Raw genomic sequence first — 14,175 nt, forward strand, 5'->3', positions numbered from 1 at the left:
CAGGCAGGCTCTGCTGCAGAACTGCAAGAGATGGTGCTGGGCAGAGGCAGGGCGATGCAAAGCACAGCCCCACCACACCAAGAGACCCTCCTGCAAGCACAATGGGACACAAGTGTGACAGCACATGGCTTATGTGACACCAGGTGAGTGGATACGTATATAAAGTGCTAAGGACAGGGACTTCCATTTCCTTACCAGGCTTCTAAGCTATTCCCTGCTTTGGATGCAGTGCATGCACCCATGGAGAGGGCAAGGCTCAGCTGGTCTTTACCTCTCCTCTCTCCGTGCCAAAGAGAGCAGACATACCAACACAGCAGGAGCTCCCTTGCTTCCCCAGCAAAGGCTGCTGCAGTGGAAGCAGCACCAGCCTTTGTCCCCCAGCAAAGCATAACCCAGCAGCTCAAATGCAATTCACAGGAAGGTCCACAAACACATTTGCATGTGCAAGGTGCAGTCTTAGATCAAGCAATTTCCTCCCTACATATGTACAGCCTGGCCACAGCTGCTTTTGATCCGATTCTCTTTGTATCCCCATAATGTACAGAGAAGCCTTTGTGTGTCGGTCTGTTTATTTAAATGGATTTGGAGCAAACATTTCTGTTTTGAAAGCTGAAGCTTTGAGCCTCTAAGTGGGTTACCAGATTATAGCTGTCTCCATTTTAATTACATTTGGCTCGTTTTGTTTATTGCGTGCATTTTCAAGAGTGATGCTCGTCGTGAGAATTGGAATCGTTTTGCTTTACAAGATACCTGCCCTATAAAGGGATCCAACATCACACAGCAAAGACGATGCAAACCTTCTCGTCTCAAAGAGCACTCTCCCTCCAACTAGGACAGGAAAAGAAGAAAGGCTTGACAGAGCTATATAGCCTCTAAGTTTAAAATGAAGCATCCAAACCTCAGGAGGATCAAGCCAGCACCACCAGTCTAGCAGGATTTTGGCATCAGCAAACACAAGACAAGAGGATGCTCTTGCTAAGGAAGAGTGATCTTGGTTGTGGATCTCAGAGGGATGAAAGCACAGAGCCTGTCACAACCCAGCCAACGCGTTTGTCATTCCCTATCTCAGCCAGGAGCAGAGCATTGGGAGCACCCAAAGCTTTGTTGTTTCACCTCGGGTGGCAGAGGAGTTAAACCAGGAGCCACCAGCACCAGCCCAGGGCATCTCCACAGGGAGCCTTTCCCATCCACCCAGGGCAAACACAGGCATTTGTCCTCCTCACACACATGATGGGGTTCAGCTTTGGCACAGAAGTGTAGTGATGGGTGAGGAGAGGGAACACAGCTCCGGGCTGGAGTCTTGCTGAGAGGGATGGAAAGCAGCAGAAAGTGACCCTGGAGACCAGAGCTGCACATGTAGGGATTTGGGATGTAAATGAGAAGAAATTTCAATACAGCATAAGAAACTAATGAGGTCACATTCCCCTCACACACACAGTCCTGGCCTCCTAATTATACCAAAGATAGCACAGGAGAGAGCAATGGGGGAGAGCCAGGGACAGCTCAGGTGACAGCAGGAATCTTAGGGCTGGGATGGGTTTGGAGGGGCAAAAGGAAGAGGGCTCGTGCACTGCAACATCAGTTGTGTCCTCAACAGTGGATGCCATGCACCCCAAATGACTCAGAAGACCCCAGCAGGGAGCTGCACCATCCAAAGAGGAGGAGGAGGAAGAGGAAGCAGCCCTGATTCCATTCAGCACAGCCCTCTTGCTCTCCTCTCCCCCTGCAGCAGAGCTGCCCCCCATTCTGGGGCTATTTTGGGGGAGCACAGCCCTACACTCTCATTCTTAGCAGTACTTCTAGGAAAAGCATCATGAATGATGTTTCACATTGTTGGGAGAGCTTTAGCCGAGCTGATGCTCACCAAAGACGGCTCCAGCGTGGTAATGGGATTTGGAGCCGGCTGTACAGGAGCTGCACTGAGCTGTAATGGGAAAAGCCTACATCTGTAACCGTTTTAGCAGGAGGTGGATTGAAGACAGCCTCAACAGAGGGACTCCAATCCGATGGGAACTGGTCGCTATTTGTTTTGCTGTTGACATACAGCTGCAGTAGCTGTGGGTGATTTTAATAAGACAGGATAACATTTCTATCAGTACTGGGAGCTATAGATTGAACCCATATAGGCATCTGGCTCAGGGCTGAGTGATAAATCACAACAAGATCCAAAGCTCTTCTCATGCCTTGGAACCAGAGAGAAAACACATTTCATCGCGGATGTCACAGTCTGGGGGCAGAGCGGGCCTCCCACCACCGCCTTACAGACTCGAGTGCTGTTGAAGAGCATTTGACAGCAACAAACCCACTCTGTCACCATTCCTCCACCCCACCAGTGACAGCGATGGGATGGGAGCCCTTGCTGTGCAGGGGGGCTCCTGGCTGCCCCCATTCACATCCTAACACCATTCACTGTATTTTGTCTGACAGAGCAACAGCAGAGAGACCTCCACACCAAACCCCATCAGCCCCCACTTGCTCCCCAGTGTCCCTCCTAAGAGTGGGTGCTCCCACCCCTCAGTGCCCACAGCTGGAAGAGCACACAGCTTCCTAAGACAGCAGCTAAGTACCTGGGACAAGCAGGAGACCAGCCCCAGGTTCAACACAGCACAAGACAAGAGCTTAACCCTGCATAACCCCATCCAAACAGCTGCTTTTCTCACCAAGAGCTCATTTAGCCAATTCCCTTTTTCACCACCCAGATGATTTCTGGCCCTCCTCACTTATTCCATCACCTTCAAGCATCCCAGAGCTTCCCAGTCTGGTGCTGCATCCCCAAACCCCAGGGATCCCCAGACTACCAGCACTAGGAGCCACCATGGAGGGTCTGGGAGAAGCAGTTGCTTAATGAAACCAACTGCTGGAGGCTGCAAAAACAAGGCTTCATCTTTTATTTTTTTCCTCTGAAATGAATGTTTTTATTGTCCCTCTCAATCTTTATTAAGTGAAGAGCCAGACAAGTAGTTGGAGGGAAAACGCACTACGGCATGGAACACAACCACTGTGCAGCAGGGATGTACATGACCAGCACAACCCACTTGGTGTGCATAAGGGAATTAATAATTTAGGCTGAGGAATGCTTGGTTTTGGCTGATGAACAGCACTTCCATGCATGATCAATGTCTGCACCTTGACTTTTTGGTATGCAATCAATCCATGCCTGAATACAGCCAGAGTCTGGGGAACTGCTACATCTGCAAGGCTGGGTCACTTGGGGCTGTAGCATCAGCACGGCTGATCCTCCCAACCCAAGCACAGATTTCAGCTCCGAGGCTCAGAATATAAATTATAGTAAAAATATAATTTATAATAAAAAACTGCCTGCCCAATAACTTTAAAAAACTTGCATCTCCTTATAATATTTAAAAAATTTGCATTCTCCTTAATAATTGTTCTTACCTCCAGAAAACAATGAGAGGGGAAGCAATTGTCCTTTCAAGACTATCCTGGTTGGGTGTTTTAGTGGCCACATCCTGCCTCTGACTCTCAAAAGGTCCGTAAGCCCCACAAAGACACCCCCCCAGCACAGGATGCAACGGCCCACACCACACTGGACACTGGCCCTACTCAATATCCTCTGGCACTTACTGTGGCTCCCACCTTAGCCTGTCCTTGTCCCCATGCCCAGCCAAGCAGACGTGAGGCTTCACACCAACAGCTGCAGTGATTTAGTGGATGGCTCAGATAACATCTACATCTCTCTGAAGCATTAGTAAAAAATGAAACGTAAGTTTTGATGGAGACGCAACCTTCAGAAGAGTGGAAAACAACTCCAACTGAAATGCAGCCTTTTGCCACTTGACCAGTCCAGCTCCCCATCCAATGCACTCCAGAGGCTTTGCCTTGTTCTCCCCTTGGGCATCAAGACCCAGCTCTGCTCCCAACTTACTCGAGCTGCCACACTAGAGACCCTGTTCTGCAGGATGAGGTTATGAGTGAGCAAGCTCTGCCTGAACCCCCAGCTTCACCCCACTGAACACACACACAGCATTTCAATGCAGATCTCCCCTGCCCGAGTCCAGTGCTGCCCTCCAATCCCACTCCCACTCTGCAGCTTCAGAGGCTGGAGCACATCCCTAAGCCTCCAACCATCCCTCAACCCTCCCCAAATCTGCATTCCTTGCCTTTTTATCCCAGGCACATTGCCAGCCCAAAAGCCTCCTTTTCCAATGCCTTCCCCTTCCTATCCCACTTGCATTGCTTTTGGCTTTCATCTGGTCCCCATGCAGCGCCAGCACAGGGTGTGAGCAGCATGCCAGCACCACTGCTATCAGCAGCTCCCACTCTAATTGAATCTTCAAATCTTGTCTGACAGGAAGAGACAAGAGGGAAATGAGATGCTTGTTGCCAGGCCCTGGATCCCCAGTCACTGCTGCCACGAGCTCTGCCGAGCGCAGGGATGCTGGTGAGCATCGCATGGTGCTCCCAAGTATGCTTGCCTTGGCCCCAGCACTGCTAGAAGCACTTCCAGCATCCCAGGAGCTCAGGAAGGCATTGCCACAGCTCAGTGTGACTCCAGGAAGGAAGGGAACAAGGTGCCAAAAAGCCAGCAGAACTGAGAGGTCAGGTAAGGGGAAAGGCAGAGCCATGTGAGCTTGCACCAGGCAGAAGATGAGCTGCAGGGCTCAGCCCTGGGCTTGGCATGGATCAGGGCACCAAGACCTTGCTTATCACATGCAGATTTACAAGGAAGGAGAAACCTTCCAGACAACAGCAGCACATCCACAAGTCTCCCCCCACCCCAGCCCTCCCAACTCCAGGCTCAAGAAAAGGAAACACCATTGTCTCCATCCACAGCAGCCAGAAGTACCCAAGGGCATCACCATCTCCTCTGCCCTGTCACAAGGTGCACACCACCACCAACAGGTCTTGCCATGAGGATTTTGACAGAGCTCCTACCTGTGTGCTTGGGAGCTCCAGCCAGAGAACACCTTCACCCCTGCGCAGCAGCACTTCCTGCCCTAGGAGCTGGCAGGAAGAGAAGGCAGGAGCTGGAGCAGTGATCAACACCTGCTGACTGAGTGCTAATTGATCAGAGATGGAAGGAAAGAGGAGAGGGTATCCAGAGGACAGCAGCTCCTGGTGGCCAGGCTTGAGCAAACCGGGTCTTGGCACATGTGAAAGAAGATTAACCCAAATTTGCCCTTGTAAAGTCTAAAGCCTGAGCTGAGCCCCAGGTTGTGGAGGTCAAACATATTAAGCCCCCTCTGCAAGGCCTGTGCTGCTATGGTGAGGAGGAGTCACCATCCCACCTCAAAGAGGCTGATGCTATGCCCCATCTCCCACCCTTGTGAGGACACTGCACCCCTTCCCCTCTCCCAGAACAGAAGCTTCTCTCTCCAGATGGGGAAAAAATGACCCAAATGGTCTTAAAATAAATATTAAATGAGCACATGGCACTGATAGCAGCGACCGACTGATGTGGCATTAATGTTTCCTGCTCCCCAAGGGATGGTGAATAGCAGCAAGGGCAGGGGAGAAATGCACACCTCAGGGGGACCAGAAGGAGAGGGGACAGGACAGGAGGGAGAGCAGGGCTTTAACCTGGGGTGTGCAGAGAGATCCTAAACTGGGATAGATGGGACCACTGGGAGAGCAATATGAACTCATGAACTAGGGGGCACCCCTGGGTGCCACTGGGTCTTCTGCACACCAAACTTGACTTAACCCCTCTCAATCATTCATATACCAGCTCACCCATAACAACCCTTCCTGTGGAAAAGGGCTTTATTTTTCCCCTTTCCTTTCTTAATTATTTTATTTTCTGCTGGGAAATCTTTGTAATTAATGGCTCTTCAAAATAAAATATAATTAAACCCAATGTGGAGCACGCTGAAGCCTGGTGGCAGCTCCCAATGCTGATGGGGAGCAGGGCAGTAGAGTGATGCTGACCTGCCACAGCAGTGCCCGGGCTGGGGACCCAATGTAGGACAATGGCCTCATCCTGACCTCATTTAGCCCTAAAGTGATTCCTGACTCACCAAGAGCACCAGGCTCCATTATCACACCCCAGGGGACACTGGGGTGCGCTTCATCTCATCCACCTATGAGAGATGGGGTTCCAGGAGCTCTGCTTTGAGGAGATGCTGAACATGAAGAGCTGAGGTAGGGGAAGACCTGATCTCACCCCATGCCCAAGGGAGCCTTTTTGGGTAGAAAAAAAACTGATTTTCACACTTTTAGAGAGCCAGGGAAGCAGAAAAGTCATTGCTGAGCCCCCACCAGTGCCCGTGCTCCCCAGTCACCCTCTTGCAGGAGCCGGAGCGCTGCAGAAGTGTGCAAATGAGGGCTGGCTCATTTAAATTTAATGCTGATGAGGAGATCTTCCTCCTCTTTCCAGCAGAGAGCAGATGCTCTCGTTTCACATAGGCAAGGCATCTCTAAATCACTTCCCCAGCAGCGAGGTGGATGGTGATGTCAATTGTTTATAGGTTGTTAGTTATTATTTCATAGACAAATCTGACATTTTTCCCTTTTAAAGACACATAGGGATGGATCCTGGGTTTCTGCCACTGCACATCTCCTGGCAGGCTCCTTCCAAGAGGCAGGCTGCTTCCCTCATCGCACATAATTAAAACAGCACTTTGAATTTTCAGCAGCTTGCAACATCTCCATGATGTACAGGAACCCAGGCAACAGCTCACTGCTGAGCACAGCCCCATCAGGAGACAGTGCCCAGCGAGCATGTATTGATGTGCAAGAAGCGAGCAAAGGGTATATGTGAGAGGTGCTGGAGCAGCACGGTGGCTCTTAGCCAGTTCAACACCTTTTAGCTGAATCACACAGCCTGTCCAGGGCCTTCCTATGGCAGGAATCATAACTGACTTTAATGAATCCCCAAGCATCAGGAGCAGCATGGTGCTGGGGTTTAACAGCACTATGGGCTGCAAGGGTCAGTGCTTGGGCAAGGTGGAGAGAAGGGTTTGGGGCTGCCCAGTCTTTGTAAGCACACATGGCCAGAGGCACACAGGGCTGAAATGAGATTCCCAGATGCAGGAGGTGCTGGATCCAGCCAGTTTGGGCTGTCAGGGTGGGAGAAGGGAAGATCTGGTGGGGTACAGGGAGCTCAAGGGATGAGTGTAGGACTGGAGAGGGGAGCACAGTGCTGTGATACCCCATAACACATGGGGAGCTGGTGCCAGCCACATGTCACTGCCTGTGCTCTGCACACTGGTACCAGCACAGTGTGTCTCACATCCTCCCTTTTCTCAGGGTACCAAATAGGTTTGGCAATTACAAGCTCACAGCTCCAGCCTTTTCCATGGGAGCTTTCCAAGATGCATCCGAAGTCCCCACAGACCACACGAGGACATAGACAAGGGGATGGCAGCTGCCCCCCAGCAAAGCACAGGGCACCAGCAGGCTTGAAGCTTGCTCCCTGCCTCTGCTTTGCCACTGCTCCAGACTTGACATGCTTGAGAAGCCTTGCTCTGCCTTAAAACATTCATAACAGTGCAAAAAGCAGACTGGGAGCTGTTTTAGTGGGAAACCCAGACCCAGCTGTGGCTCAAAGCTCAAGCACAGTGGACCTGGAGCTTGGTCACCCAGCACAGCAAGCCTGCAGTGCCTGGGTCAGACCCAGCTCATCCTCACACATAGCAACCAGCACCCAGAACTCACCCAGGGCTTCCCCCCACATGGCCCATTTCATCATCCAAGCTTCTGTTTGTGCCAGCATTGACCCAGCCCCAGCATGGACCAGTGATGCTACAGCTCATGTCCAACCTCATGTGCTTCCCCACTCGAGCAGCAGCACAGCATGGATACGAGCCCAGCTTTATTTTGTCCCAAAGCAGGCTCTGTTCATCCATTGCCCTACAAGAATCGAGCCTCAGATGCCTCCTGCCCCACTTATCACCCGTGCTGGTGTGACTGGGGCAGCTCCTACCCACAGCACTGCTGGAGCAGACACTCAGTACTTGCACGCATAGAGGAGCCAGCAGTGAAAGGGAACATATTAGTCCTCCCCTAACAAACGGAAGGGAGTTAATGACATGAAACTGGTTTGGTGGTGGTGGTTTTGATTATATGTTTTTAAAGCTCTGGCTTCTATCTGTCATTAACATCCTATTGCATAACCAGGGAAAAATCTGAATGAAGTTAATACCTGCGGAGCGCGGTGCGGAATATTCATGTACTGGGAACCAGAAGGAGGCAAATGTGAATCTTTATTACCAGTGGAGGTTGTTAAATATTTATATTTTCTGTTTGAGACACGCTGTGACACATGAAACTCAATTAGGATATAACGAAAACCCATGCTAAATTATAGATAAATAGCAACAAATGAAGGCAAGCAGCCTGAGACCCCCTGCCATGCATAGCCCATGGAGGACAATGTTAGGAGAAGAGGGCAGCCCCACCAAAGGCACTGCTGTCCCAGCAGTGAGCATTGGCACAGCACTGCATTTCCTCTGCAGGGCAGGTTTTTGCCCTAAGACATCCCAAAGGAGACCCTCGGGGAAGGAGGATGGATCCTGCAAACTACCCTGTGCCTTCATGGGAAGCCCCAGACATCCCGGCCTCCCTGCTGATCCCAAAGCACCACAAGGACCCCCAAGTCCCCCACTCCCAGGCTGTGTTTACTTTAATATGACTGTGTCTAGTAATAAAAACCACAGTGGAAAGGAGAGACAGATGTTAAAGAGAAATATAGATTCTGTGCTGCTGCGTGCAATGGAAATGGCTGGAGAATTCCATGCCTCGGCTTGCTGAAGCCAAGCTAAGGACAGAGCCAGGGCTGGGAAATTAGGGGCTGAAAGGGCTGTGGGGTTAATCCGGTAACTGCTTGCTCTGGGAGGTGATTGTCAGCAGGGCTGGGGAGTGGGAGAGGCTGCATGGACATGGGCTTCAAGTGGCTGCTGCCTCTGCACAATATCCGCAGGGATATTGCTGTGGGTGGATAGACAGATGGACAGATAGACAGCCATGTTCCCAGTGCAGACTGGCGTTTTCTCCCTGGCAGGCACAGTGCAGGAAGCCCCCAGGCTGCTGGGATTCCCCTCAGTGGCCTTGCAAGAGCATCCCTCAGGAGCATCCCTTAGTGTTGCCATGGAGATGTGGCTCAGGAGGAGCGCGGGTGCTGTACCATGCAGCCCTTCCCTCAGCTGTCCCATGCAAGGGAAGTGATCTGGGGACTTCATTAGTGCCACAAGGGTCTCAGCCAGAGATGAGCACAGGATCTGTCCTGGCGATCAAAGCCACAGCCTTTCATCAGTGGCAATAACCAGGACTGTCATTAGTGTGTGATGAGGAGACAGGAGCAAAAGGGCAGACGGAGACAGAGACAGACGGGGAGGTGGTGTGGAAAGAGAACAGCACCTTCCCAGAGGGGTTTTCTCTGCACTTCTTAGCGTCCCAAGCCTCAAAGACCCCAAGCCCCTCTGCTCCCTCCATCCCAATCCCCTTTGGGTGGAAGAGCACCAGGGCTCCACCAAAGCAGTGCAGGGATGGGGACACCGACCCTCTGAGCTAACCCAGCCATGCTGCTTCCCCTCCCCGAGGCACGTTTCCAGCCCCATTACCTCCTGATTGTCTCCTACCTCCTTCTGCTCTGCTCCACTGCCCCTGCCTGCCCCAGTGTGGGTGCTGCTCCTTGTGTGTCCCCATCCTGAGCCCCTCACCAGCACTTGGCCAGCCAGGCCCTGCGTGTGGAAAAGTCCTCATTTTGCCAGCATTGGAAAAACGTGTCATTAGTGAAGAAACGGCAATGGAGAAGGGGAAAAAAATAGATAGGAATTTAAATTGAATTTAAATGCTGGCTTTGCCAAGGCTCTTGAGAAGGATCCCTTCCCCCTGCTTCTGACTGCTCCCTCGGAGTCCTGTGGGGCAGGAATCGTGGATCTCCAGGAAACCCACACCCGCAAGGAGAGGATTCGCATACTTGACCTGTGGAAATCACACTTTCCATGGGAAGAGAACAGAAACTCAGGCTGTGCCATCCCCTAAAACCCACCAACAGAAGGTCCCTGAGCCAACGAACCCTCCCATGGAGCTGAGGCATGTTGGGGTACACTGGACCCACAGACTCCATCACTGCAGGCTCCAAGCCCCAGCATCAAACTGTCCTCAGCAGTGCCTGGCCTCAGCAACTGGGGTTTAATTCCCCAGGGCCAGGATGGTCACTGCAGAGCTCGAGCTCTCAGCCCTGCCTCCAGCAGCCCCTTTGCAAACAGGCTTATTATTAATAACCATCATACCAATAGGATCATCATTTCCAGAGCAGCGTCTGCACCAGAGGCTGATTACCTGGCTCCAGCCACCCGCTCCAGGCAAAACAAGCCTCTGCCGGGAACACACAGATCCCTGACCACAGCAGGGGTGAGGAATGGCCAGAGCAATAGGGAGCTACAGACAGGAAAAGCAAAGCCAGAGACCAGCCTCCCCATGGGATGAAGGGTGCCCAAACACCACAGGGAGACCCATTCTTGCTTCCAACCTCAGTCCAAGCTGCCGGGACACATCCAGCCCCTATGAGGTTGGAGTGCAATCGTCCATCAGTGCTCAGGCTTCACATTAAACCAGGACCCCCTCCAGCACTTTTGTCTTTGTATATTCTTTCTAAATTAGATTTTACTCTATTCTCTGTTATCCCTGCCAATCCCCTAGGAGCTGGGGAATAGCCATGCCCCCTTCTTCTCCCCCTTTAATTTCCAGTCGCTCACCAAACATCAGTTCATTTTCTTGCCTGCTTTTCCAGGAGATAAACACTTCTGTGCTGGCCATGCTTTGCACATCCCAGAGGCAGTTGGCATCCCTGGCATGCTGCAGGGGTAGCAGCTCCCCCATCTCTCAGTAACTGAGAGACATCGGTCAGAGCACAGACACCTGAGTTGTAAAGCATGAGATGATGAGGAAGAGATGCTGAGGGGGTAGAAAGCCTGGTGCTGTCAGCATCCTGAGCAGGCACCCTGAGGGATGTGAGGGTCTCATGCAGGAACAGGGTCTGGTCCAAAGGCAGGACCCAAGAACTGCTCATCCCCTGCTCCATCACGCTGTGGAGCCACACACAACCACCATCCATCCCACCATGGAGCTGGGGGTGACATCAGTGCCACGGTACCCAGCACCCTGGCTCCATCCAGGGCCTCATGACTAATTTGGGATGCAGTGGACGTTTCTAATATGCTGCTATAAATATTCATGGGCTGTCAGCTATGAAGAAGGACTCTGCCTCCCACCACACTGCCCTGCCAGAAGGCAGCACACGGGAGATGGAGCAAGCCCTTGCTGGTGGCCACGGTGGCTCAGAAAGCTTGGGGACCACTGGGACATCCCAGTGAGCATCCCATTGTGAGGGTGCCCGATTGCGGCATGCACCTTGCATGGCCTGACCCAACTGATGGAACCTCAAGCCAGTTTCCTTCATGGCTGTGACATTCCTGGCAGGCACAGAGGAGAAAACACCGGCACGGCAGGGGCCGCCTGTCAAAGCCGTGCCTGGAATCCCACGGAGCCGAAGCTCACGCCTGTCACTGCAGCCTCCGGTCTGCTGAGCTGCACAAACCCCGATGAAAGCCTTGTGCTGAGTTGCAGTTCTGCTTTACTCGCATGCATCACCCCAGGGATCGCCTGCCACCCGCTCCTACATCTCCTCTGCTCCCTCCTGAACACACCACTGGAGCATCACCACTGCCCCAGCAGCAGCATCCCATAGGGATATTATAGCCTGTTTTCTGCATTCCTGAATACCTATTGATTCCTCTCTTATGTGCTTCACCCCAACATATCGATCTGATTTAGCCTCCATAACTCAAAGCAAATTAGCTGCCTTTAATCCGCGGATAATTGCAGCAAGCCCAGCTCTGCCTGTCCCAGATTCCTGAGGGAGGAGAGCGCTGGGTCATACAGGGACACTCAGGTTCTTTGTCTGTGGGTAAAGCCCCCACATCAGCCCTGAAGCACTGGGAAAAGTGGCCTCATGAGAGCCATGCTGCACCCAGAAACCAGCTCCTATGGCTGGGGACCCATCCTGCTGTTCCAATGGGAGCTTTGACCCTAAAGCCTGGGCATCACCACCTAGCTCCTGATTCCCCCAAGCTCTGGGGTCCCTGATGTGGGTTTCAGCCTTAGCTGGTACCACCAAGTGCTGCTCCATGCACCAGCCAGGCTGCAGCACACAAGGGGTTAAGCCCAAAATCCACCCTTGCTGGAGCCTTAGCCAAAACCTGAGATGAAAAGCAGATTCTGCTCCCCTTTGATGAGCAGCCCTGGCTCCCCCAGCATCTCTTGCCTCTAATTTAGCAGCTCACAAAGCACCAAAGGCACTGGAGATGCCACCAGCACCTCACCTGGACTGACAGTACCTGGGGGATATCGCTATGGTGGTGATGAGGCTGGTTGGGACCCACTGGGGTCCTGGTCCCTCTTTGCACCCTCAAAACCCCCCTCCCACCCGGGTACCCACAAACTGTACCCTCCTCCCCGGACATCCTGCTCCTCCCTTCTGCAAAGCCTCCAAAATCCACATTTAATTGTGATTGAACACAATAGTTACTGTGGTCAATACACACCAAAACCCCAGCCCACCCTAGCCCATCTCCCCTGGGCACCGACCACTCACTGCATCCGGCAGCATCCCAACACCAACCCACATGCAAGGGCAGAGCCATCTTCCCATCTCTTTGGGAAGCACTGCCTGAAACGCAGCACTTGGGATGCTCTCTTTATCCTGGATCAAGAGGAGCTGGAGCGCAGGGTGGCTCTTTGAGAGGCCAAGCCGGGGACACATTACAGGGCTGGGTGATGGATAGGAGTTGCCAGGATATGCTTTCATGGAAGGGGAAACTGAGGCTGCAAGATCCCCCTATAGAGCCCCCCCATTCCCTGGCACCAATCCACATGGAAAGTCAGCTTAAAAATGGGAGATGGGAGAAAAAGCACATTTTGAGCAAAATTTGGCCGGCTTCAGCTGCAAACTCACTTGTCAGGAATACTGGAATTAGCGGAGCTGGATGGCGTGAACATCTGTGCAATGCAAACAGCGAGGGGGGAGCAGAGCCCCCGCTGCTGCTTGCGGATGCCCCAGTGGGATGCAGGAGGAGGGCAGCTGGGACCCAACATGTGCCCCCCACCCACCCCCTGGTGCAAAGGGGACCCCAGAATCCCCTGGATAGGAGGCTGCAGCTCAGGGGCTCACCATTGCAGCTCGGTGGCTGTGAATTCCCTTTGGATGAATACTGAAGTAACTGGGCTCAGTGGTGCACAGAGGGACTTCTAACACCAGCCCCACATCTCCTGCCCCTTGTAGGCTCCCCTATTGTGGAGATGGGGCTTTTCAGAGCAGTCACAATCAGCACTTCCCAACCTCCTCCTGCATCAGGACCGCTGCAGCCCTCAGTTACCAAAACCTGCCTGTTTATGCCCAAAATAACCCTCAGGCAGGAGCTAATCAGTCCCTGAGGCATGAGCAGCTCGGGTGCTCAGGTGTTGGGTAATTAGGTGTTCAGGCGCTGACTAATTGGCCACCCAAGCATGGCACAATGGGGTGCTCATGCGTGACCTATCTGGGTCCTGATGTGTGAATTAGTTGAGGGTTTGGGTGTGAATGGGGCACCCATACCCAGGCAAAGGAATTGGTGCAGGAAACTCATTGTTTTGCCCAATTTTGCCCTTCTTGGAGGGGCTGGAAACAGAGATTCCCAAAATACATCCCAATGTGTGTCTCAGGAAGGGGATAAGCACTGGAGCAGGCTGGGACCCGGGCTTGGGGACATCCCTCTCCATCCTCCCTCCTGCACAGATGCAACACCACAAATAGCAAACAGCTTTCAAAGCCCCATCTCCCATTGATGTCACATGGATGCCAACAGAGATAAAAGCCGAGAGACCCAGAACCAGCGCTGGCTTTGCCAGGGAATATTAATTAGAGGGAAAGCCTCATTAGAGCAGCAAGGGTGGGCACCGGTGCTACCTCCTCCACGTACCCTAGACACCACAAAGGGGTACTATGGGTGTCAGTGGGCTGAGTAATGGGCACACTGCAAACCCTCCAGTGCAGGCATTAAACATGAAGATGCTGGAAATGCTGGGATTCTTATTAAAAAGAAGGAAAGAAGGAAGGGGAAAACCTACTTCTCCCCATCCACAGCTCTTGGGGTTTCCAGGCAAGCGCAGAGCTCAAGGTAGGGTGATAGAACCCCTGTGGCCTCCAGAGCAGGCTAATGGCAAATCCCAGTG

At 52.5% G+C, this 14,175-nt stretch overlaps 1 protein-coding gene across 1 annotated transcript in view; it reads right to left on the reverse strand.

Annotated features, from left to right (window-relative positions):
- The window catches only part of CACNA1G (calcium voltage-gated channel subunit alpha1 G), a 147,823-nt gene extending 139,668 nt beyond the window's left edge, over positions 1-8,155 (reverse strand). Inside the window, exon 1 of the mRNA XM_034067728.1 lies at positions 8,105-8,155. The gene's annotated coding sequence lies outside the window, so the exon portion shown is untranslated. The remainder of the gene's footprint in view (positions 1-8,104) is intronic.
- Between the last annotated feature and the right edge of the window lie 6,020 nt (positions 8,156-14,175).

This window comes from Melopsittacus undulatus, chromosome 11 (assembly GCF_012275295.1).
Source record: "Melopsittacus undulatus isolate bMelUnd1 chromosome 11, bMelUnd1.mat.Z, whole genome shotgun sequence".
Taxonomy (NCBI): domain Eukaryota; kingdom Metazoa; phylum Chordata; class Aves; order Psittaciformes; family Psittaculidae; genus Melopsittacus; species Melopsittacus undulatus.